Source organism: Mesoplodon densirostris, chromosome 12, assembly GCF_025265405.1.
Source record: "Mesoplodon densirostris isolate mMesDen1 chromosome 12, mMesDen1 primary haplotype, whole genome shotgun sequence".
Taxonomy (NCBI): Eukaryota; Metazoa; Chordata; class Mammalia; order Artiodactyla; family Ziphiidae; genus Mesoplodon; species Mesoplodon densirostris.
In genome coordinates this window covers 9,575,765-9,600,554 of record NC_082672.1, presented here as the reverse complement: position 1 = coordinate 9,600,554, position 24,790 = coordinate 9,575,765, and the positions used below count along the sequence as shown (strand labels likewise).

At 40.9% G+C, this 24,790-nt stretch overlaps 1 protein-coding gene across 3 annotated transcripts in view; it reads left to right on the top strand.

Annotated features, from left to right (window-relative positions):
• TULP4 (TUB like protein 4) overlaps nucleotides 1-24,790 on the top strand; it is a 238,622-nt gene that overhangs the window by 46,331 nt on the left and 167,501 nt on the right. Inside the window, exon 1 of one of the 3 annotated variants that reach the window (XM_060115419.1) lies at nucleotides 5,281-5,450. The exons of the other annotated variants lie outside the window; for them this stretch is intronic. The gene's annotated coding sequence lies outside the window, so the exon portion shown is untranslated. Of the gene's footprint in view, nucleotides 1-5,280; nucleotides 5,451-24,790 lie in introns of those variants that run through there. 3 annotated transcript variants of the gene reach the window in all.

Sequence of the window (24,790 nt, the reverse complement as noted above, 5' to 3'; positions counted from 1 at the left end):
TTCTGCCTATGTTTTCCTCTTAGAGTTTGATAGTTTCTGGCCTTACATTTAGGTCTTTAATCCATTTTGAGCTTATTTTTGTGTATGGTGTTAGGGAGTGTTCTAATCTCATACTTTTACATGTACCTGTCCAGTTTTCCCAGCACCACTTATTGAAGAGGCTGTCTTTTCTCCACTGTATATTCTTGCCTCTTTTATCAAAGATAAGGTGACCATATATGCGTGGGTTTATCTCTGGGCTTCCTATCCTGTTCCATTGATCTATATTTCTGTTTTTGTGACAGTACCATACTGTCTTGATTACTGTAGCTTTGTAGTATAGTCTGAAGTCAGGGAGCCTGATTCCTCCAGCTCCACTTTTCGTTCTCAAGATTGCTTTGGCTATTTGGGGTATTTTATGTTTCCATACAAATTGTGAAATTTTTTGTTTTAGTTCTGTGAAAAATACCAGTGGTAGTTTGATAGGAATTGCATTGAATCTGTAGATTGCTTTGGGTAGTAGATTCATTTTCACAATGTTGATTCTTCCAATCCAAGAACATGGTATATCTTTCCATCTATTTGTATCATCTTTAATTTCTTTCATCAGTGTCTTATAATTTTCTGCATACAGGTCTTTTGTCTCCTTAGGTAGGTTTATTCCTAGATATTTTATTCTTTTTGTTGCAGTGGTAAATGGGAGTGTTTTCTTGATTTCATTTTCAGATTTTTCATCATTAGTGTATAGGAATGCCAGAGATTTCTGTGCATTAATTTTGTATCCTGCTACTTTACCTAATTCATTGATAAGCTCTAGTAGTTTTCTGGTAGCATCTTTAGGATTCTCTATGTAGAGTATCATGTCATCTGCAAACAGTGACAGCTTTACTTCTTCTTTTCCGATTTGTATTCCTTTTATTTCTTTTTCTTCTCTGATAGCTGTGGCTAAAACTTCCAAAACTGTGTTGAATAATAGTGGTGAGAGTGGGCAACCTTGTCTTGTTCCTCCTGATCTTAGTGGAAATGGTTTCAGTTTTTCACCATTGAGGAAGATGTTGGCTGTGGTTTTGTCATACATGGCCTTTATTATGTTGAGGAAAGTTCCCTCTGCCTACTTTCTGCAGGGTTTTTATCATAAATGGGTGTTGAATTTTATCGAAAGCTTTCTCTGCATCTATTGAGATGATCATATGGTTTTTCTCCTTCACTTTGTTAATATGGTGTATCATGTTGTTTGATTTGTGTATATTGAAGAATCCTTGCATTCCTGGAATAAACCCCACTTGATCATGTCGTATGATCCTTTTAATGTGCTGTTGGATTCTGTTTGCTAGTATCTTGTTGAGGATTTTTGCATCTATGTTCATCAGTGTTACTGGCCTGTAGTTTTCTTTCTTTGTGACATCTTTGTCTGGTTTTGGTGTCAGGGTGATGGTGGCGTCATAGAATGAGTTTGTGAGTGTTCCTCCCTCTGCTATATTTTGGAAGAGTTTGAGAAGGATAGGTGTTAGCTCTTCTCTAAATGTTTGATAGAATTCCCCTGTGAAGCCATCTGGTCCTGGGCTTTTGTTTGTTGGAAGATTTTTAATCACCGTTTCAATACCAGTGCTTGTGATTGGTCTGTTTATATTTTCTATTTCTTCCTGCTTCAGTCTTGGCAGGTTGTGCATTTCTAAGAATTTGTCCATTTCTTCCATGTTGTCCATTTTACTGGCATAAAGTTGCTTGTAGTAATCTCTCATGATTCTTTGTATTTCTGCAGTGTCAGTTGTTACTTCTCCTTTTTCATTTCTAATTCTATTGATTTGAGTCTTCTCCCTTTTTTTCTTGATGAGTCTGGCTAAGGCTTTATGAATTTTGTTTATCTTCTCAGAGAACCAGCTTTTAGTTTTATTGATCTTTGCTATCGTTTCCTTCATTTCTTTTTCATTTATTTCTGATCTGATCTTTATGATTTCTTTCCTTCTGCTAGCATAGGGTTTTTTTTTGTTATTCTTTCTCTAACTGCTTTAGGTGCAAGGTTAGGTTGTTTATTTGAGATGTTTCCTGTTTCTTAAGGTAGGATTGTATTGCTATAAACTTATCTCTTAGAACTGCTTTTGCTGCATTCCATAGGTTTTGTGTAGTCGTGTCTCCATTGTCATTTGTTTCTAGGTATTTTTTTTATTTCCTCTTTGATTTCTTCAGTGATCACTTCGTTATTAAGTAGTGTATTGTTTAGCCTCATGTGTTTGTATTTTTTACAGATCTTTTCCTGTAATTGATACCTAGTCTTATAGCGCTGTGGTCGGAAAAGATACTTGATACGATTTCAGTTTTCTTAAATTTACCGGGGCTTTATTTGTGACCCAGGGTATGATCTATCCTGTAGAATGTTCCATGAACACTTGAGAAAAATGTGTATGCTGTTGTTTTTGAATGGAATGTCATATAAATATCAGTTAATTCCATCTTGTTTAATGTGTCATTTAAAGCTTGTGTTTATTTATTTATTTTCATTTTGGATGATCTGTCCATTGGTGAAAGTGGGGTGTTAAAGTCCCCTACTATGATTGTGTTACTGTCGATTTCCCCTTTTATGTCTGTTAACATTTGCCTTATGTATTGAGGTGCTCCTACATTGGGTGCATAAATATTTACAATTGTTATATCTTCTTCTTGGATCGATCCCTTGATCATTATGTAGTGTCCTTCTTTGTCTCTTGTAATAGTGTTTATTTTAAAGTCTATTTTGTCTGATATGAGAATTGTTACTCCAGCTTTCTTTTGATTTCCATTTGCATGGAATATCTTTTTCCATCCCCTCACTTTCAGTGTGTATGTGTCCTTAGGTCTGAAGTGGGTCTCTTGTAGACAGCATATATATGGGTCTTGGTTTTGTATCCATTCAGCCAGTCTATGTCTTTTGGTTGGAGCATTTAATCCATTTACATTTAAGGTGTAATTATTGATATGTATGTTCCTATTCCCATTTTCTTAATTGTTTTGGGTTTTGTTATTGTAGGTCTTTTCCTTCTCTTGTGTTTCCTGCCTAGAGAAATTCCTTTAGCATTTGTTGTAAAGCTGGTTTGGTGGTGCTGAACTCTCTCAGCTTTTGCTTGTCTGTAAAGGTTTTAATTTCTCCATCAAATCTGAATGAGATCCTTGCTGGGTAGAGTAATCTTGGTTGTAGGTTTTTCTCCTGCATCGCTTTAAATGTGTCCCACCACTCCCTTCTGGCTTGCAGAGTTTCTGCTGAAAGATCAGCTGTTAACCTTATGGGGATTCCCTTGTGTGTTATTTGTGTTTTTCCCTTGCTGCTTTTAATATGTTGTCTTTGTATTTAATTTTTGATAGTGTGATTAATATGTGTCTTGACGTTTTTCTCCTTGGATTTATCCTGTATGGGACTCTCTGAGCTTCCTGGACTTGATTAACTATTTCCTTTCCCATATTAAGGAAGTTTTCAACTATAATCTCTTCAAATATTTTCTCAGTCCCTTTCTTTTCCTCTTCTTCTTCTGGGACCCCTATAATTCGAATGTTGGTGCGTTTAGTCTTGTCCCAGAGGTCTCTTAGACTGTCCTCAGTTCTTTTTATTCTTTTTTCTTTATTCTGCTCTGCAGTGGTTATTTCCACTGTTATCTTCCAGGTCACTTATCCGTTCTTCTGCCTCAGTTATTCTGCTATTGATCCCTTCTAGAGCATTTTTAATTTCATTTATTGTGTTGTTCATCGTTGCTTGTTTCCTCTTTAGTTCTTCTAGGTCCTTGTGAAATGTTTCTTGCATTTTCTGTATTCTATTTCCAAGATTTTGGATCATCTTTTCTATCATTACTCTGAATTCTTTTTCAGGTAGACTGCCTATTTCCTCTTCATTTGTTAGGTCTGGTGAGTTTTTACTTTGCTTCTTCATCTGCTGTGTGTTTTTCTGTCTTCTCATTTTGCTTATCTTACTGTGTTTGGGTTCTCCTTTTTGCAGGCTGCAGGTTCGTAGTTCCCATTGTTTTTTTGGGTCTGTCCCTAGTGGCCATAGTTGGTTCAGTGGGTTGTGTAGGCTTCCTGGTGGAGGGGACTAGTGCCTGTGTTCTGGTGGATGAGGCTGGATCTTGTCTTTCTGGTGGGCAGGTCCACGTTGGGTAGCGTGTTTGGGGGTGTCTGTGGCCTCATTATGATTTTAGGCAGCCTCTCTGCTAGTGGGTGGGGTTGTGTTCCTGTCTTGCTAGTTGTTTGGCATAGGGTGTCCAGCACTGTAGCTTGCTGGTCGTTGAGTGAAGCTGGGTGCTGGTGTTGAGATGGAGATCTCTGGGAGATTTTCGCCGTTTGATATTAAGTGGAGCTGGGAGGTCTCTTGTGGACCAGTGTCCTGAAGTTGCCTCTCCCACGTCAGAGACACAGCATTGACTCCTGGCTGCAGCACCAAGAGCCTTTCATCCACACAGCTCAGAATAAAAGGGAGAAAAAGTAGAAAGAAAGAAAGAGGATAAAATAAAATAAAGTAAGGTAAAATAAAATATAGTTATAAAATTAAAAATAAAAAATAATTATTGAAAAAGTTTTAAAAAGAAAAAAAAATGGATGGACAGAACCCTAGGACAAATGGTGAAAGCAAAGCTATACAGATAAAATTTCACACAGAAGCATACACATACACACTCACAAAAAGAGGAAAAGGGGAAAAAATAATATATCTTGCTCTCAAAATCCACCTCCTCAATTTGGGATGATTCGTTGTCTATTCTGGTATTCCACAGATGCAGGGTACATCAAGTTGATTGTGGAGCTTTAATCCGCTGCTTCTGAGGCTGCTGGGAGAAATTTCCCTTTCTCTTTGTTCACACAGCTTCCGGGGTTCAACTTTGGATTTGGCTCCGCCTCTGTGTGTAGGTCGCCTGCGTGCGTCTGTTCTTCTCTCAGACAGGACGAGGTTAAAGGAGAAGCTGACTGGGGGGCTCTGGCTCACTCAGGCCGGGGGGAGGGAGGGGTACGGAGGCGGGGCGAGCCTGCGGCGTCAGAGACGGCGTGACGTTGCACCACCCTGAGGCGCGCCGTGCTCTCTCCCGGGGAAGTTGTCCCTGGATCACGGGACCCTGGCAGTGGCGGGCTTCACAGGCTCCCGGGAGGGGCGGTGCGGAGAGTGACCTGTGCTTGCACACAGGCTTCTTGGTGGCGGCAGCAGCCTTAGCGTCCCACGCCCGTCTCTGGGGTCTGCGCTGATAGCGGCGGCTCGCGCCCGTCTCTGGAGCTCTTTTAAGCAGTGCTCTTAATCCCCTCTCCTCGTCCACCAGGGATCACAGAGGCAAGAAAAAGTCTCTTGCCTCTTCGGCAGCTCCAGATTTTTTCCCGGACTCCCTCCCGGCTAGCCGTGGTGCACTAACGCCTTCAGACTGTTTTCACGCCGCCAGTCCTCTCCCTGCGCTCCGACAGAAGCCCGAGCCTCAGCTCCCAGCCCCGCCCTCCCCGGCGGGTGAGCAGACAAGCCTCTCGGGCTGGTGAGTGCCGGTCGGCACCGATCCTCTGTGCTGCGGGAATCTCTCCGCTTTGCCCTCCGCACCCCTGTTGCTGCGCTCTCCTCCGTGTCTCTGAGGCTTCCCCCCTCCGCCACCCGCAGTCTCCACCCACGAAGGGGCTTTCTAGTGTGTGGAAACCTTTGCTCCTTCACGGCTCACTCCCACTGGTGCAGGTCCCGTCCCTATCCTTTTGTCTCTGTTTATTCTTTTTTCTTTTACCCTACCCAGGTACGTGGGGAGTTTCTTGCCTTTTGGGAAGTCTGAGGTCTTCTGTCAGCGTTCAGTAGGTGTTCTGTAGGAGTTGTTCCACGTGTAGATGTATTTCTGATGTATCTGCGGGGAGGAAGGTGATCTCCGTGTCTTACTCTTCCGCCATCTTCCTCAACTCCCTACCTGTCCAGAACAAGAAGCAAACTGAATCCCGCCTGCCTCGAAAAAGAACTGTTGAATCTCGAGCAGGGGAGACGTATGTAGAGCTCATTGGAGCCAATACTTTTCTTTGCACAGGAAGAAACTGAGGACGTCTCGTCCAAGGCCAAGGTGCTTAAGGACCAGGCGGAGACCCACACCCATCCCTCCATGTGTCTTTATATTTAAAGTGGGTTTCTTTTTTTCTTTCTTTTTTTTTTTTTTTTTTGCGGTACGCGGGCCTCTTACTGTTGTGGCCTCTCCCGTTGCGGAGCACAGGCTCCGGACGCGCAGGCTCAGCAGCCATGGCTTACGGGCCTAGCCGCTCTGCGGCATGTGGGATCTTCCTGACCGGGGCACAAACCCGTGTCACCTGCATCGGCAGGCGCACTCTCAACCACTGCGCCACCAGGGAAGCCCTAAAGTAGGTTTCTTGTAGGCAGCATATAGTTGGGTATTGTTTGATCCACTCTGACAATCCCTGTCTTTTATTTAGTGCTTTTAGACCATTGATAGTCACAATGATTATTGGTATAGTTGGGTTAATGTTTAGCATGTTTATTACTGTTTTCTGTTTGTTGCCCTTGATCCTGTTTTTTTTGTTTGTTTGTTTGTTTTTTGGTCTTTCACTCCTTTTCTGCTTTCTGTGGTTTTATTTATTTATTTATTTATTTTTGTCTGTGTTGGGTCTTCGTTGCTGTGCGCGGACTTTCTCTAGTTGTGGTGAGTGGGGGCTACTCTTCGTTGCGGTGCGCAGGCTTCTCATTTTCGTGGTTTCTCTTGTTGCAGAGCACAGGCTCTAGGCGCGTGGGCTTCAGTAGTTGTAGCATGTGGGCTCAGTAGTTGTGACATGTGGGCTCAGTAGTTGTGGCTTGTGGGTGCTAGAGCTCATGCTCAGTAATTGTGGTGCATGGGCTTAGTTGCTCCGTGGCATGTGGGATCTTCCTGGGCCAGGGGTTGAACCCTTATCCCTTGCATAGGCAGGTGGATTCTTAACCACTGCGCCACCAGGGAAGCCCCTTTCTGTGGTTTTAATCATGCATTTTATATGTTTCCATTTTCTGTCCCCTCTTAGCATACTTTTTTTCTCACTATTTTTAGTGGTTGCCCTGGAGTTTGCCATGTACATTTACAGCTAATCCAAGTCCACTTTAAAGTAACATACTGCTTTGAAGATATTTTAAGTACCTTATAATAACAAAATAATGCTAATTCTTCCCTCCTATCCCTTATATCATTGCTGTCATTCTTTTCACTTATAAATAAGCATACATAAGCATACAGGTAGCACACACATACATAATTGAATATGTCATTGGTATTACTATAATATTTGAATAAACTGTTTCTGTTAGATCAAGAATAAGAAAAATAAGTTTTAATTTTACTTTCACTATTCCTTCTTTGATGCTCTTCCTTTTGTAAATCTGGGTTTCTGACCTGTATCATTTTCTTCTCTCTAAGGAGCTTTTTTTTAACATTACTTTTAAGGTATGTTTACTGTTGGCAACTGTCCTCAGTTTTTGTTTGTCTGAGAAAGTCTTTGTCTTTCATTTTTGAGCGGTAATTATACAGGGTATAGAATTCTAGGTTGGTGGTTTTTTCCTCAACACTTTAAACATTTAATTCCATTCTCTTCTTGTTTGCATGGTTTCTGACGAGAAGTCAGATGTAATTTTTATCTTTCCTCCTCTATATTTAAGGTGTTTTTTTCCCTCTGGCTTCTTTCAGGATTTTTTTTTTTATATTTGATATTCTGTAGTTTGAAAATGATGCCTATGTATGGGTTTTTTTTTTTTTTTTTGCAATTTATCCTGCTTGGTGTTCTCTGAACTTCCTGCATGTGGGTTTTGTTGTCTGACAGTAATTTTGGGGAAAATCAGTCATTAATGTTTCAAACATTTCTTCTGTTCTTTCTGTCTTTCTTCTCTTTCTGCTATTCCTATTACATGTATGTTACAGTTTGGTAGTTGTCCCTTAGTTCTTGGATATTTTGTTTTTTCCAATATTTTTTTCTGTTTGCTTTTCAGTTTTGGAGGTTTCTACTGAGATATCCTCAAGGCCAGAGATTCTTACTTCAGCCATGTCCAGTCTACTAAGAAGTCTGTCAAAGGCATTCTTCATTTTTGTTAGTGTTTTTGATCTCTAGTACTTCTTTTTGGTTCTTTCTTAGAATTTCCATCTCTCTGCTTACATTGCCATATGTTCTTTCACTCTGTCTGCTTTATCCATTAGAGCCCTTAGCATATTAATCATAGCCCTTTTAAATTCCTGGTATGATAATTCCAACATCTCTGCTGTTTCTGTCTTGATATGATGCTTGCTCTGTCTGTTTAAACTGTGTTTTCTGCCTTTTTAGTATATCTTGTAAGTTTTTCTTTATACCTGGACATGATGTACTGGTTAAAAGGAACTGCTGTAAGTGGGCCTTTAGTAATGTGGTGGTTAAGGTGTGGGGTTGGGAGAGGCGTTCTATAGTCCTGTGATTATGTCTCAGCTGTGTGTGTGTGTGTGTGTGTGTGTGAGAGAGAGAGAGAGAGAGAGAACATAAGTTTTTTTTTTATTGTGAAAAATGTATAACATGAAACTTACCATCTTAACCATTTCTAGTGTACAGTTCCATAATGTTAAGTACATTCACACTGTTTTACGATCAATCTCCAGAACTTCATCTTGTAAAACCAAAACTCTGTACCTGTTAAACAATGACTCCCCATTCCTCCCGCCCCATAACTCCTGGCAGTGACTGTTCTCTGTTTCTATGGATTTGACTACTTCTAGATAGGTCATATAAATGGAGTACACAGTATTTGTCTTTTTGTGACTGGCTTATTTCACTTGGCATAACGTTCTCAATGTTCATCCACGTTGTAGTGTGTGTCAGAATTTCTTTCCTTTTTAAGGCTAAATAATATGTTTTTGTATGTATGTACCACATTTTGTTTATTTATTCATCTGGTGATGGGCACTTGCTTTGCTTCCACCTCTTGGCAGTTGTAAATAATGTTGCTGTGAACATCGGTGTGCAAACATGTCTTCAAGATCCTGCTTTCAGTTCTTCTGGGTGTATATCCAGAAGTGGAATTGCTAGATCATATGGTTGTATTTTTTTTTTTTGAGGAGACTCCATATTCCATAGCAGCTATACCATTTTGCAGTCCTGTCAGCAGTACATAAGGGTTCCAATTTCTCCACATCCTTGTCAATGTTTTTTTCTATACTAACCATCCTAATGAGTGTGAGGTGATATCTCACTGTGGTTTTGTGTGTAAAGAGTTCTCATACTAGCACTCTTCTGAGTTTCTCCAGAGTACTGCATTCTCTTGGTCTTAGCCACGGTCTGAGCACGTGCTCTCCATTTGCTTGGAATCCTCCCCTTACCTCCACTATCCCTGACATTGTGGATTTCACATCTACTCTTCCTTCAGGTTGCAGCTTTCAGAACACCGTGCACCAGTCCTTTGTAGCTTTTGTCAGAGCCATAATCATTTGATTAATATCTGATCTTCATCACTGAACTGTAGGCTCCTTGAAGGTAGGACCACATCTCTACTTGCTCACTCTTGTCTTTTTAGCACCCAGCTTAGAGCCTGGTACATAACAGTAGCAACATTAATAATAATCACTAACACCGTGTAGCATTTATTCTGTGCCAGCCACTGTTTTTCAAAATTAATATGTAATTTGCATACAGTAAATTCACCCCTTGTAGTGTACAGTTCTGTGCATTTTGAGACGCGTTAACAGTTGTGTGACCACTACCATATCAACATATGGAGCAGTTCCATCACTTCCAAAAGGTTCCCTGTGCCCCTTCTCCCCCTTTTTTTCCCTGAGTTTCTTTATTTTTTCTTCCAACATTATTGAAACATAATTGACATATAACATTGTGTAAGTTTAAGGTGTACAGCAATGACTTGATACACTTACATATTGCAAAATGATTACCATAGTAGGGTTACTTAACACCTCCATCACCTCTCATAATTAGCATTGCTTTTTTGTGGTGACATTTAAGATTTACCCTCTTAGCAACTGTCAGGTATATAATAGAGTGTCGTTAACCATAATCCCCATGCTGTACGTGACACCCCCAGAACTCCGGGTCTCAGTCTTGTGGTGGGCCTTTGCCTCTGGGCCATCCTCATGTATTTTTCTCAGTTTCCCCGCCCCCTCTTAGTTGGGACAGGTTGGCCGGAGTGGGCTGGAGTTGGGTGTGTCTCTGCTCCCAGGTCACTTCTGCTCTTATGAAATACTGATTTGTTAGGCCCTGCTTAAATTGTTTTTCTTGAGGGCAGACCCTATTAAGAAGAGTGGAATGCTCTGCTGTATTTCGAAATGATTGCTTTTCCCCTGCCAGAAGCGAGGGTTACTGTGAGGACCTGCTGAGCTCCTGGAGGTAAAACTCGCCAAAGTGGGTCCCCCTGAGGCTTTTATCTTTCAGACTTGCTCACTCTGGGCCTCCGACAGTTCATCATTTACAGTTCAGGTTTCCCTGGGTCCCAGTTGGGAATGTTTTCTGAAGACAAGGTGTGCACTTACTCCACCCCAGCACCGTTATGCTGGGAGTTTGGGGCAGCTTTAGTTTCCTCCGTGGGCCCTGCTGAACATGCCATTCAGGTTCAGTCTATCCACTTTGAGGTTGGACCAGAGTTTGGATACCTGATAGTGTGACCCGCTGTCTGGTTTGCCCAGGACTGAGGAGTTTCCTGGGAGGTGGGACCTTCAGTGCTAAAACTGACACAGTTCTGAGGAAACTGGGACAGTTCGGCACCCAATTCTGATTCCACTGCTTATATCAGCATTTGTCCAGCAGTTCTGAACAAATATGTATCTTACGTCTGCATTTGCTGGATAATTCCGGTTTTCTCCTTTGTTTGTGTGTGTGTGTGTGTGTCTGTGTGTGTGTGTGTGTGCGCCTTCCTCAAGATATTTCTCATACTTTCCTGCAACTCCAGCACAAACTACGTTTGTTGTAATTTACTCAAGATCTAGTTATATAGTAGTGGGCAGGCCCTTCAGAGCATCCTGGGAGCTTAACCTGTAATTTCACTTTTTTCTTTTGGTATTCAGAACATGTTACCATGTCACTCCCAAGTAGCCTACAATATAATTGCTGGTGGTTGCATATTTTTTCTGCTTTATGTGTGTACCAGCATTTATTGAACCAGTATCCTGTTTGAACATAAAGGTTATTTAAGATTTTTCCTTTATAAAAATGCTGTGGTGGAAACCCTTATAGCTAAATCTTTGCACAATCCAAGATTATTTCCTTATGATAAATTTCCAGAAGTAGAATTGCTGAATCAAACTGTTTGTAACATTATAAGTCTTTTGAATTATATCACCACATTGGTCTCACATTTCTCTACACACTACGTGACACTAGGAATGATCATTTCTTTCAGTCCTTGTCACTTTGATAAATGAGATGCTCTCCTTTTCTAGTTAAGGCACATGACTTTTGAAACCAGTGAGTCATGTATATAGCACGACAGTATTTTTTGTTTCATTTTGTTTTTTGATTTTTTTTCAATATCTTTATTGGAGTATAATTGCCTTGCAATGCTGAGTTAGCTTCTGCTGTATAACAAAGTGAGTCAGCCATACGTTTACACATATCCCCATATCCTCCCCTCCCTCTTGTGTCTCCCTCCCACCCTCCCTATCCCACCCCTCTAGGTGGACACAAAGCCCCAAGCTGATCTCCCTGTGCTATGTGGCTGCTTCCCACCAGCCATCCATTCTACATTTGGTAGTGTATATATGCCCATGCCACTCTCTCACCTTGTCCCAGCCCAGCCCTCCCGCTCCGTGTGTCCTCAAGTCCACTCTCCACATCTGCGTCTTTATTCCTGTCCTGCCCCTAGGTTCTTCACAACCATTTTTTCTTTTTTTTAGAGTCCATATATATGTGTTAGCATATGGTGTCTGTTTTTCTCTTTCTGACTGACTTCACTCTATATGACAGACTCTAGGTCCATCCATCTCACTACAAATAACTCAATTTCATTTCCTTTTATGGCTGAGTAATATTCCATTGTATATATGTGCCACATCTTCTTTATCCATTCATCTGTCGATGGGCACTTAGGTTGCTTCCATGTCCTGGCTAGTGTAAGTAGTGCTGCAGTGAACATTGTGGTACATGACTAATTTTGAATTACGGTTTTCTTAGGGTATATGCCCAGTAGTGGGCTTGCTGGGTTGTATGGTAGTTCTGTTTTTAGTTTTTTAAGGAACCTCCATACTGTTCTCCATAGTGGCTGTATCATTTTACATTCCCACCAACAGTGCAAGAGTGTTCCCTTTTCTCCACACTTTCTCCAGCATTTATTATTTGTAGATTTTTTGATGATGACCATTCTGACTGGTGTGAGGTGATACCTCATTGTAGTTTTGATTTGCATTTCTCTACTGATTAGTGATGTTGAGCATTCTTTCATGTGTTTGTTGGCTGGCAATCTGTGTATGTTCTTTGGAGAAATGTCTATTTAGGTCTTCTCCCCATTTTTGGATTGGGTTGTTTGTTTTTCTGATATTGAGCTGCATGAGCTGCCTCTGTATTTTGGAGATTAATCCTTTGTCAGTTGCTTCATTTGCAAATATTTTCTCCCATTTTGAGGGTTGTCTTTTGGTCTTGTTTATGGTTTCCTTTGCTCTGCAAAAGCTTTTAAGTTTCATTAGGTCCCATTTGTTTATTTTTGTTTTTATTTCCCTTTCTCTAGGAGGTGGGTCAAAAAGGATCTTGTGATTTATGTCATAGAGTGTTCTGCCTATGTTTTCCTCTAAGAGTTTTATAGTGTCTGGCCTTATATTTAGGTCTTTAATCCATTTTGAGTTTATTTTTGTGTATGGTGTTAGGGAGTGTTCTAATTTCATTCTTTTACTTGTAGCTGTCCAGTTTTCCCAGCACCACTTATTGAACGGACTGTCTTTTCTCCATTGTGTATTCTTCCCTCCTTTATCAAAGATAAGGTGACCATATGTGTGTGGGTTTATCTGGGCTTCCTATCCTGTTCCATTGATCTATATTTCTGTTTTTATGCCAGTACCATACTGTCTTTGTGATTACTGTAGCTTTGTAGTATAGTCTGAAGTCAGGGAGCCTGATTCCTCCAGCTCTGTTTTTCTTTCTCCAGATTGCTTTGGCTATTTGGGATCTTTTGTGTTTCCATACAAATTGTGAACTTTTCTGTTCTAGTTCTGTGAAAAATGCATTTGGTAGTTTGATAGGGATTGCATTGAATCTATAGATTGTTTTGGGTAGTATAGTCATTTTCACAATGTTGATTCTTCCAATCCAAGAACATGGTATATCTCTCCATCTGTCTGTATCATCTTTAGTTTCTTTCATCAGTGTCTTATAGATTTCTTCATACAGGTCTTTTGTCTCCTTAGGTAGGTTTATTCCTAGGTATCTTATTTTTTTCGTTGTAGTGGTAAATGGGAGTGTTTCCTAAATTTCTCTTTCAGGTTTTTCATCATTAGTGTATAAGAATGCAGGAGATTTCTGTGCACTAATTTTGTATCCTGCTACTTTACCAAATTCATTGATTAGCTCTAGTAGGATTCTCTATGGATAGTGTCATGTCATCTGCAAACAGTGACAGTTTTACTTCTTTCCGATTTGGATTCCTTTGATTTCTCTTTCTTCTCTGATTGCTGTGGCTAAAACTTCCAAGACTATGTTTGAATGATAGTGGTGAGAGTGGGCAACCTTGTCTTGTTCCTGATCTCAGTGGAAATGGTTTCAGTTTTTCACCATTGAGAACGATGTTGGCTGTGGATTTGTCACATATGGCCTTTATTATGTTGAGGTAAGTTCCCTCTATGCCTACTTTCTGGAGCGTTTTTATCATAAATAGGTGTTGAATTTTATCGAAAGCTTTCTCTGCATCTATTGAGATGATCATATGGTTTTTCTCCTTCACTTTGTTAATATGGTGTATCATGTTGTTTGATTTGTGTATATTGAAGAATCCTTGCATTCCTGGAATAAACCCCACTTGATCATGTCGTATGATCCTTTTAATGTGCTGTTGGATTCTGTTTGCTAGTATTTTGTTGAGGATTTTTGCATCTATGTTCATCAGTGTTACTGGCCTGTAGTTTTCTTTCTTTGTGACATCTTTGTCTGGTTTTGGTGTCAGGGTGATGGTGGCGTCATAGAATGAGCTTGTGAGTGTTCCTCCCTCTGCTATATTTTGGAAGAGTTTGAGAAGGATAGGTGTTAGCTCTTCTCTAAATGTTTGATAGAATTCCCCTGTGAAGCCATCTGGTCCTGGGCTTTTGTTTGTTGGAAGATTTTTAATCACAGTTTCAATTTTAGTGCTTGTGATTGGTCTGTTCATATTTTCTATTTCTTCCTGGTTCAGTCTTGGAAGGGTGTGGTTTTCTAAGTATTTGTCCATTTCTTCCAGGTTGTCCATTTTATTGGCATAGAGTTGCTTGTAGTAATCTCCCATGATCCTTTGTATTTCTGCAGTGTCAGTTGTTACTTCTCCTTTTTCATTTCTAATTCTATTGATTTGAGTCTTCTCCTGTTTTTTCTTGATGAGTCTGGCTAAAGGTTTATCAATTTTGTTTATCTTCTCAAAGAACCAGCTTTTAGTTTTATTGATCTTTGCTGTCGTTTCCTTCATTTCTTTTTCATTTATTTCTGATCTGATCTTTATGATTTCTTTCCTTCTGTTGACTTGGAGGGATTTTTTGTTCTTCTTTCTCTGATTGCTTTAGGTGTAAGGTTAGGTTGTTTATTTGAGATTTTTCTTGTTTCTTGAGGTAGGATTGTATTGCTATAAGCTTCCCTCTTAGAACTGCTTTTGCTGCATCCCATAGGTTTTGGGTCATTGTGTTTTCATTGTGATTTGTTTCTAGGTATTTTTTTATTTCCTCTTTGACTTCTTCAGTGATCTCTTGGTTATTTAATAGTGTATTGTTTAGCCTCAATATGTTTGTATTTTTTACAGTTTTTTTTTCTGTAATTGATATCTAGTCTTATAGTGTTGTGGTCAGAAAAGATACTTGATATGATTTCAATTTTCTTAAGTTTACCAAGGCTTGATTTGTGACCCAAGGTATGATCTATCCTGGAGAATGTTCCATGGGCACTTGAGAAGAAGGTGTATTCTGTTGTTTTTGGATGGAGTGTCCTATAAATATCAATTAAGTCCATCTTGTTTAATGTGTCATTTAAAGCTTGTGTTTCCTTATTTATTTTCATTTTGGATGATCTGTCCATTGGTGAAAGTGGGGTGTTAAAGTCCCTTACTATGATTGTGTTACTGTCGATTTCCCCTTTTATGTCTGTTAACATTTGCCTTATGTATTGAGGTGCTCCTACATTGGGTGCATAAATATTTACAATTGTTATATCTTCTTTTTGGATCGATCCCTTGATCATTATGTAGTGTCCTTCTTTGTCTCTTGTAATAGTGTTTATTTTAAAGTCTATTTTGTCTGATATGAGAATTGTTACTCCAGCTTTCTTTTGATTTCCATTTGCGTGGAATATCTTTTTCCATCCCCTCACTTTCAGTGTGTATGTGTCCTTAGGTCTGAAGTGGGTCTCCTGTAGACAGCATATATATGGGTCTTGGTTTTGTATCCATTCAGCCAGTCTATGTCTTTTGGTTGGAGCATTTAATCCATTTATATTTAAGGTGTAATTATTGATATGTATGTTCCTATTCCCATTTTCTTAATTGTTTTGGGTTTGTTATTGTAGGTCTTTTCCTTCTCTTGTGTTTCCTGCCTAGAGAAGTTCCTTTAGCATTTGTTGTAAAGCTGGTTTGGTGGTGCTGAACTCTCTTAGCTTTTGCTTGTCTGTAAAGGTTTTAATTTCTCTGTCGAATCTGAATGAGATCCTTGCTGGGTAGAGTAATCTTGGTTGTAGGTGTTCCCCTTTCATCACTTTAAATATGTCCTGCCAGTCCCTTCTGGCTTGCAGAGTTTCTGCTGAAAGATCAGCTGTTAATCTTATGGGGATTCCCTTGTATGTTTTTTGTTGCTTTTCCCTCGCTGCTTTTAATATATTTTTTGTATTTAATTTTTGATAGTGTGATTAATATGTGTCTTGGCGTTTTTCTCCTTGGATTTATCCTGTATGGGACTCTCTGTGCTTCCTGGACTTGATTAACTATTTCCTTTCCCATATTAAGGAAGTTTTCAACTATAATCTCTTCAAATATTTTCTCAGTCCCTTTCTTTTCCTCTTCTTCTTCTGGGACCCCTATAATTCGAATGTTGGTGTGTTTAATCTTGTCCCTGAGGTCTCTGAGACTGTCCTCAATTATTTTCAATCTTTTTTCTTTATTGTGCTTTGCAGTAGTTACTTCCACTATTTTATCTTCCTATTTTATCTTCCAGGTCACTTATCTGTTCTTCTGCCTCAGTTATTCTGCTATTGATTCCTTCTAGATAATTTTTAATTCCATTTATTGTGTTGTTCATCATTGTTTGTTTGCTCTTTAGTTCTTCTAGGTCCTTGTTAAATGTTTCTTATATTTTCTCCATTCTGTTTCCAAGATTTTGGATCATCTTTACTATCATTACTCTGAATTCTTTTTCAGGTAGACTGCCTATTTTCTCTTCATTTGTTTGGTCTGGTGGGTTTTTACCTTGCTCCTTCATCCGCTGTGTATTTCTCTGTCTTCATATTTTGCTTACCTTAGTGTGTTTGGGATCTCCTTTTCGCAGGCTGCAGGTTCATAGTCCCGTTGTTTTTGGTGTCTGCCCCCAGTGGATAAGGTTGGTTCAGTGGGCTGTTTAGGCTTCCTTGCAGGACCGTGTCCGGTGGTGTGTTTTGGGGTGTCTGTGAACTTATTACGATTTTAGGCAGCCTCTCTGCTAATGGGTGAGGTTGTGTTCCTGTGTTGCTAGTTGTTTGGCATGGCGTGTCCAGCACCGGAGCTTGCTGGCCGTTGAGTGGAGCTGGGTTTTAGCGTTGAGACGGAGATCTCTGGGAGAGCTCTCGCCGATTGATAATACGTGGGGCCGGCAGGTCTCTGGTGGACCAAAGCCCTGAACTTGCCTCTCCCCCCTCAGGCTCAGGCCTGACACCCGGTCGGAGCACCGAGACCCTGTCAGCCACACGGCTCGAGAAGATGGGCTGTGAGCTGAGTGTCGGCCACTGCCCTGTTGTAGCTCTGTCACAGCTGTCTGCAGAGGTAACCCAGGTACACGAGGCTATTCCACTGTTCCTCAGAACCTGCACATGCCAGTCTGGGATCTGTAGACGTCCTCCTGATACCCTTCATTGAAATACGTTGCATTCATGGTGGTGAGAGATATGCTAGTCGTGTTGGTTATCTTCACTTCAGAGACTGGGACAGTTTGAGCCTTCGTGTGGCCAAGTCAGGAGCACCTGGCCAATGGTCCCAAAGTGATAACATGTCAGAATCGAAGAAGGCTTTCTGCAGCGCCTGAGCAGTAGTCCCGAGCGGCCGCTCCGCTCAGGTGCAGCACTCTGACCAGGGAACTCGGTGGGACCCTCAAACGAGGATTTCTGCCAGCCTTAGAGCCTGCCTTGCCCACCCAGGCAAGGAGCTGAGGAGAGCGTTTCCCGGCCCCATCTCACCAGAGGAGCGGACACCTGGAAGCTCACCACAGTATTTTAACATCTAAGTTTCCAGTGTGGATTCATTCTCAGACGTATCTAGCTTCCACCCTTTTAAACTTGTAATCAACCTGTTCGTCTTGCAGCCTCCATGCTCTCCTGTCTCTGTACAGATAATTAGATGTTCATGTTCTTAGAACTGGCTGTAGAAATCAGGCACAGAAAGTAAATACGAGTAACCTTCCCTGAGAATGTATCTCTTTGCTGTTCTCTGAGCACAGCAGTGGACCACAGCTCTCTCCCTAAATTCTTTCACTCTAATGGGCTGCAGTGCCTGGCGGCCTCAGGCTTTCAGAAGGCCCAGATCTGAATGGTTGGTGTCGGTGACCACTTGGCGGTTTGTGAAGAGAACCTCATTCAGTCAGCATTTAGTTTCCCTTTTTCGTAGACGACTGTTTGGGACTCTGAACCATACTTAATACAGTGTTGAAGACTTCATTAAATGCATTACTGGTGGGTACTGCAGGTGAGATAAAAAGTGGAGTTCGGGTGTTTGTGGTTTGGTAGGTACGGTGGATTATACTGAAAAATAGCTGTATTATGAGCAGAGAAGACCCTTGCCATGTGAGTCTGGGCAGTGCTTCTGTGTGCTACGAGCATCTGAAGGAGCTCGTGCTGTTCGGAATAAGACAGCTTTTCTGTGGGAAGTGTCTCTAAGATTTACAGTCAACAGGAAAGTGATGTGACACTCACACAATTGTAGTAAAATTGCATCTTTTGAATAAGCCTGGGTATAACCGTGCATACGTGTCTTTAGTTATTATCTCACAAGCATGTTTTGAGAATTAAGAGCTAGAGAATACCACGATAAAATATATTAAATCATTATTAAACTCCATTATCTTTGCAGTGGTGTTGTAGATGTTTCATGTGTGTAGTTGTTTCCCTGCCTATGTAGGTAGTAGCCAAGTGACATTTGATTGCTGGGAGTGTCCGGACCTTCTCGCCCTCTCTTCCTGCCCCCTAGGCTGTTTGACATTGATTTTTAAAAAAAATAAGTATGGTTGTTTTATAATATTATATTAGTTTCAGGTGTACAGCATAGTGATTCAGTATTTTTATAGACTATATTCCATATAAAGTTATAAAATAATGGCTGTATTTCCCTGAGCTGTACAATATATCCTTATTGCTTATCTATTTTATACATAGTAGTTTGTACCTCATAGTCCCCTACCCTTCTTTTGTCCCTCCCCCTTACCTCTCCCCACTGGTAAATAGTTTGTTTTCTATATCTGTGAGTCTGTTTCTGTTTTGTTATACACATTCAACTGTTTTATTTTTTAGATTCTGCTTATAAGTGATAACATACACCGTATTTGTCTTTCTCTGTCTGAGTTATTTCACTAAGCGTAATACTCTCTAGGTCCATCTGAGAGTATCCCTACCTTTAAAGGCAGTCTTGGAAGGTAGATTTGAACTAGCCTCCAGGCAGCTATTGAAACTAATTAGGAACCAGTTAGAACTCCCTTGATGTTTGTGGGTTGTGGAAAATTCCCCAGGGAAAGGAGTGACTGTAATTAGAGGCAGGTCAGTGTAGTGACTTTCCTCAAAAAGAAATGTGGAATTCAGGACCTGTTGTTGTCTGTGGAAAGGAGGCATCAGGGGAGCCCCAGTGCGGCGGCAGCTACCCTCCCTCCACCCTGCCGTGGAGCTGAGCCCAGGACAGCAGGCAGCTGTCCGGGAGCAGACCCTGGGGTGTGCTTAATTTACATCGCCAATCAGCAAAACTCATGTTTATTTCCTTTTCTTCTCTCAAACCCGCAAACAACCCTGTAGTCAAAAGCTTAGAGTGTTGGGAATATTTTATTCAAAAGTTTCTACTTCGTTTTTTTTTCCTGTTTTGCATTCATCTAACAACATCTATGTATTTTTTCCTAAAATCTACTTTCCGCTTCTCATCTCAGTCTTCTGCCTAACTACTGTATACATTTTTATCCTTTAGAAAGAAATAGAGCTTTATTCTGAAATTTTCTTATATCCATTTGTTACTCTTAATATGTTTTTTCTTTGTGGATACTTTCTTAGCTTGAGAACTAAAATAGTATTTTTGATACTTTATTGGGATTTTCTAGATTGAGAGACTACTCATTAAGGTTGGATATAATAACTAAAAAAACTCTCTTAATAATTGATTTAAATTATCAAAAAACCCCAAAGAACTGATGCCTAATATAGTTCACAGTGCGTTAAGCCTGCTTATTGTGAGATGTACCATCCATGTAGAAGAATATGTCAGACATAGAGGTGTAGTAAAGAATAATTATGGAGTGAACACCCCATAACTACCACCCAGATCAAGACATGGAGTATATGGAATATGGCTAGCGTCCCAGCAGTACCACTGTGTGCGCCCTCCCCAGGCATAATTTCCAACCCCTCTCCCCTTTCAGGTGACAACTAAAACAAGTGACAAATGCATTTTTATTCCCCCCAATAGTAAATTTTATCCATGTTGGTGGAAAGTAGGAATCAGATGAAACAGAATAACCTGTAGTGAAATAACTTTAGTTAGAAAACAGAGTATCTAACCGGGGGCAAGACGGGCAGCGAGTGCAGCACAGGGGCCTCCTGCATAATAGATGTTCCGTTAACATTTGTTGGTTGATTCATCCAGGAGCGCCTGTGATTAGTACAGAATTTTCTTGATGATGTACAATTCTGTCCCTAAGTTGTAGTTTCCCAAATTCTCGGGCTCCTAATTTGCCGTTAGAACTGGATAGTATGGGAAGTTAGCGTGTGAGGCATCGTACACGTTTACTGTCTCCTAGATCGCTGTCCGGTTATTAATTCAATCAGGCACATGTATTATTTGCTTTAAGATTGTAATCTTCTAAAAGCAGATTACAATAGAATTGATAGATAGAATAGAATAGATTTTTCCGTGATTTACTATCGGAATAGTCTGAAAATAAGCTGCAATTAACAGAAGCAGGTTTGGGCCAGAATTCAGAGGATAGCATTGTTTATTCCTAATGAAAGCCTCCAAGGATGGCTCATGGGCCTGCATTACAGTTTTAGGGGAAAAAACATCATAATGCCAAACTGAGTATTTACCTTCAGTCTGTTATCAGAAAACTTTGTATGAATAGTTGCTTTTCGCACCTGATTTTAAAAATTGAGGTGAGATATATGTAACAGAATTTACCATTTTTATCATTTGGAAGTGTACAATTCAACGGCCTTAATAGAAATACATTCACATTATTATGCAGCCGTCACCACTGTCCATCTCCAAAATTTTTTCATCATCCCAAACTGCAACTCTGTACCCATTCAATAATGACTCCCCCGCCTCCCCGCCCCCAGCCCCTCACAGCCACCATTTCCTCTGTCTCTATGAAGTTGGCTACTCTAGATACTTCATATAAGTGGAATCATACTTACATGTATTTGTCCTTCTGTGTCTGGCTTATTCCACTCAGCATAATGTCTTCAAGGTTCATCCATGTTGCAGCATGTGTCAGACAGAATTTCAGTTTTTTTAAGGCTGAATAATATTGTATGTTTTTCCACATTTTGTTTACTCATTCATCTGTCTGAGGACACTTGGGTTCCTTCCACCTTTTGGCTATTGTGAATAGTGCTGCTTTGAACATGGATGTGCAAATATCTGTTCCGAGTCCCTGCTTTCAGTTGAATAGTTGCTTTTTAATCTTTTTATACCAAACCCCTTTACTAGTGTTGATTTGACAGTCAGCTTCCCTCAGAAACTAGTTAATCAGTTAGAGCCTTATTTTCTCATCCTCATGAGAAAATAAGACAGAAGGGAAGTATCCAACATCACTTAGTTCTATTAACGGTAGCACTAAGATAGGCACCAGCCTTTCAGTAATTAGGAGACTGTGATAGGAGTTTTTTTGTTGTTAGATTTTTGTATCCATTATCCATTTGAGAAATAATAAAGGAGCATGTCATTTTTCCTTAAATGATCTGCCTTATTTTGTCTAGCATACATGGCACTCTGTAATTTTAAAAGTTTGATTAAAAGCCATTAGCAGCATATATAAAATGAAACACTTTTGTCTGTGCTTTTACTATGGAAATTTATCCTACATACTTTATTTCAACAGTTATTTAAGGCTTATATTCTGGAGAGTTAGCATTAGCATATGTCCGTGATTTTTAACCTTTCTGGTTTTAGGGCCCCTTTGTATTCTCAAACATTATTGAAGTCCGAAAAGAGCTTTTGTTTTTGTTTTTTTTTTTGTTTTTTTTTTTGCTGTACGCGGGCCTCTCACTGCTGTGGCCTCTCCCGTTGCGGAGCACAGGCTCCGGACACACAGGCTCCGCGGCCATGGCTCGCGGGCCCAGCCGCTCAGCGGCATGTGGGATCCTCCGGGATCGGGGCACGAACCCGCGTCCCCTGCATCGGCAGGCAGACTCTCAATCACTGCGCCACCAGGGAGGCCCCGAAAAGAGCTTTTGATTATGTGGGTGTTAGCTCTTGATATTTACCATATTAGAAATTAAAACTGAGAAATTAAAAAAAAATTACTAATTCATTTAAAAACAATAAACCTATAAATGTTATAAATAATATATTTTAAATGAAAAATGACTATTTTCTGACTAAAAAATTACTGAGAAGAGTAGCATTATTTTACATTTTGGTAAAATATCTTTAATGTCTGACTTATTGAAAAGATAGTTGAATTCCCATATATGCTTCTGCATTCAATGTTACAATATTTTGTTTTTGTTGAAATGTCTGAAGAAAATCTGACCTTACACAGATATGTAGCTGGAAAAGGGAAGAGTATTTTAATAGTCTTTTCAGCTAATCATGAATATTTTTCTTTGATACTGTACTAAAACTCAACAAGTGGTAGTTTCTTAAAGGTTAGTAGCAATGTGGAGTTTTAAATATATCAGTGACTTTTTTGTACTTGGTTATATTAAAATCCATTTGTCTTTCTTGCACTTTGAATGGCTCTGTCAAGCATAATTGGTATCATCATTCACTGGTCATTTGAAGAATATTGCTTCAGCAAATTATGGGATCTTCCAAATATTGACACACTATGAAATATACTGTAAAAAATTCACATTTATTAATATCACCTTCTGTTGCTTGCAGAGTGTCTTTAAATCTTGGGGAGCTATCAAGCTCATAGTGATAGATGCTGGTTTTCCCACAATTCTAATTTTAACTTGAAAGCTCTACTTTTATTATCAGCAACAAATACCATCAGTTGTTTTCTTTAAAGTGACAGCTCACTTTGTTCACATTGGAGAAAAATGTCTGCCAAAGACCCAAGCCTAAATGACCATAATTTGTCATTCGTTCTTTCCAGTAAACATGGCATTTCATGAAAAAGCAGTTTGCTCCGCCCATAACTTAAACTATAGCACAAGTGCTTTTTCTCAGGATTACCACTGTAGTGCCATAGTCAGCAGAAGTGCTGTGTGTGTATTTACTGTTTGAAACACAGAATATTAAAAAACCATGTCCTCAAGAGGTGAGATTTAATAAATTAATAATTTTTACTGCTGCATTAAGAACTTTTTTTGTTTTTAATATTTATTTATTTATTTGGCTGTGCTGGGTCTTAGTTGCGGCGTGCGGGATCTTTAGTTGCGGCATGTAGGATCTAGTTCCCTGACCAGGGATCGAACCTGGGTCCCCCTGTTAAGACTCTGGGAGCGCAGAGTCTTAACTGCTGGACCACCAGCGAAGTCCCAAGAATATTCTTTTTTTTGTGTGTGTGTGGTACACGGGCCTCTCACTGTTGCAGCATCTCCTGTTGCGGAGCACAGGCTCCGGACGCGCAGGCTCAGCGGCCATGGCTCACGGGCCCAGCCGCTCTGCGGCATGTGGGATCTTCCCGGACCAGGGCATGAACCCATGTCCCCTGCATCGGCAGGCGGACTCTCAACCACTGCGCCACCAGGGAAGCCCAAGAATATTCTTAAGTGAAGCTGGCATTTAAAAAAATCTGAAGAGCACTGGTGCTGGCTGGTGCTGGGCCTTTTTTTGTGTCACAGAGCTGGCAGTTTGACCCACTGTTGCTTTCGCACCGTTGATGGAAATTGTCAATGCAGTGAAGAAGACAAATAATGTCTTAGTTTTATTTTGAAAATAATTTTGACGTTACAGACCCCTCTCCCTCCAGGCCGGTGTGAGGGAGCTGATGGTTTACACTGTCGTGTTTAGTGTGGGCGCTTCAGTAATCGTGGACTATGCTCTTAAATCGTTTAAACCCTGTGTATATATTGCTGGATCTTGAGAAGTTGCTTTTGCTTTTCTCCTCTGTGGTGCTGTCCCCAGGCCAGGGCAGGGACTAAGGGAGTATTTTACAGTGACATTAGAATCTCAGGAGGAAGAACATGGCATAATTTGGATTTTATAGCATTTGTTTTCACTTTTTCCCCTCGGGTACAAGTGCTTCCTGAGAGAATTTGTTTTGATTTTAGACACATAGGAAGTATATGTCCTGTGACTCATCTGAATTAGGGTATCTCCAGGAAATTATCTGTAGCTGCTGCCTTGCCCCTGCCTGCATCCTCTTACAGACTTCTACTGAGTAACTTGTTTGTGCTAAGCTCCTTGCCAGGGACGAGAAGGGTAGGCTCCCAGCCTCTAGACGCAGCGAGAGGAAGACTGTTGCACGGGTTAGTATGGAGTCTCTGGGAAGCTTCACGGGAGAGGGCGTGTTCGGCGGGTGTTAGAGGCGGTGTGGGCTGGCTGAGCAAAGGAGCAGCAGGTGTGGAGACATGAAGGAGAGGAGGGACTCGGTACTTGGGGACATGGTTCACAGAGTGGCCAGAGGGCGACGGCTGCAGCACAGGCTGGGCGTGGAGGCTGTGGCAGAAGAGGACAGGTTGAAATCACATCCTAAGGGGTCTTGCCGGGACTTGGTCTCATAGGCCAGTGGTTCTCAAAGCTGGTCCCAGACCAGCAGTGTTAGCATCTCTCAGGAGCTTGTTGGAAATGCAGATACTGAGGCCCAACCCTTGACCTTCAGTGTCAGGCATTTGGGGGGTGGGGCTGGGCTCTCCGTTTCAGCTAGCTCTCAGGGGTGGGGTGGGGGTGGGGGACTGCCTGGGCGGGGCGAGAACAGTCCAGGCTCTTGGGGCAGCCTTGAATTTTAGAAAGATCGCTCTGAGGGTCCTCTGGAAGGTGGGGTGGTGTGGGGATGTTAGGGATCAAGTTGTCCAGTGTCTTTGCAGATGTGTTGTGGGCCTGGACTGAAGGCAGCAGGAAGGAAGAGGGGATGGGTTTGCTGGAGGTAGACTCTCTAGGCCTGTATTGCTAGTAGACGATGTAAAAGCCGAGAAGACAGCTGTGCCT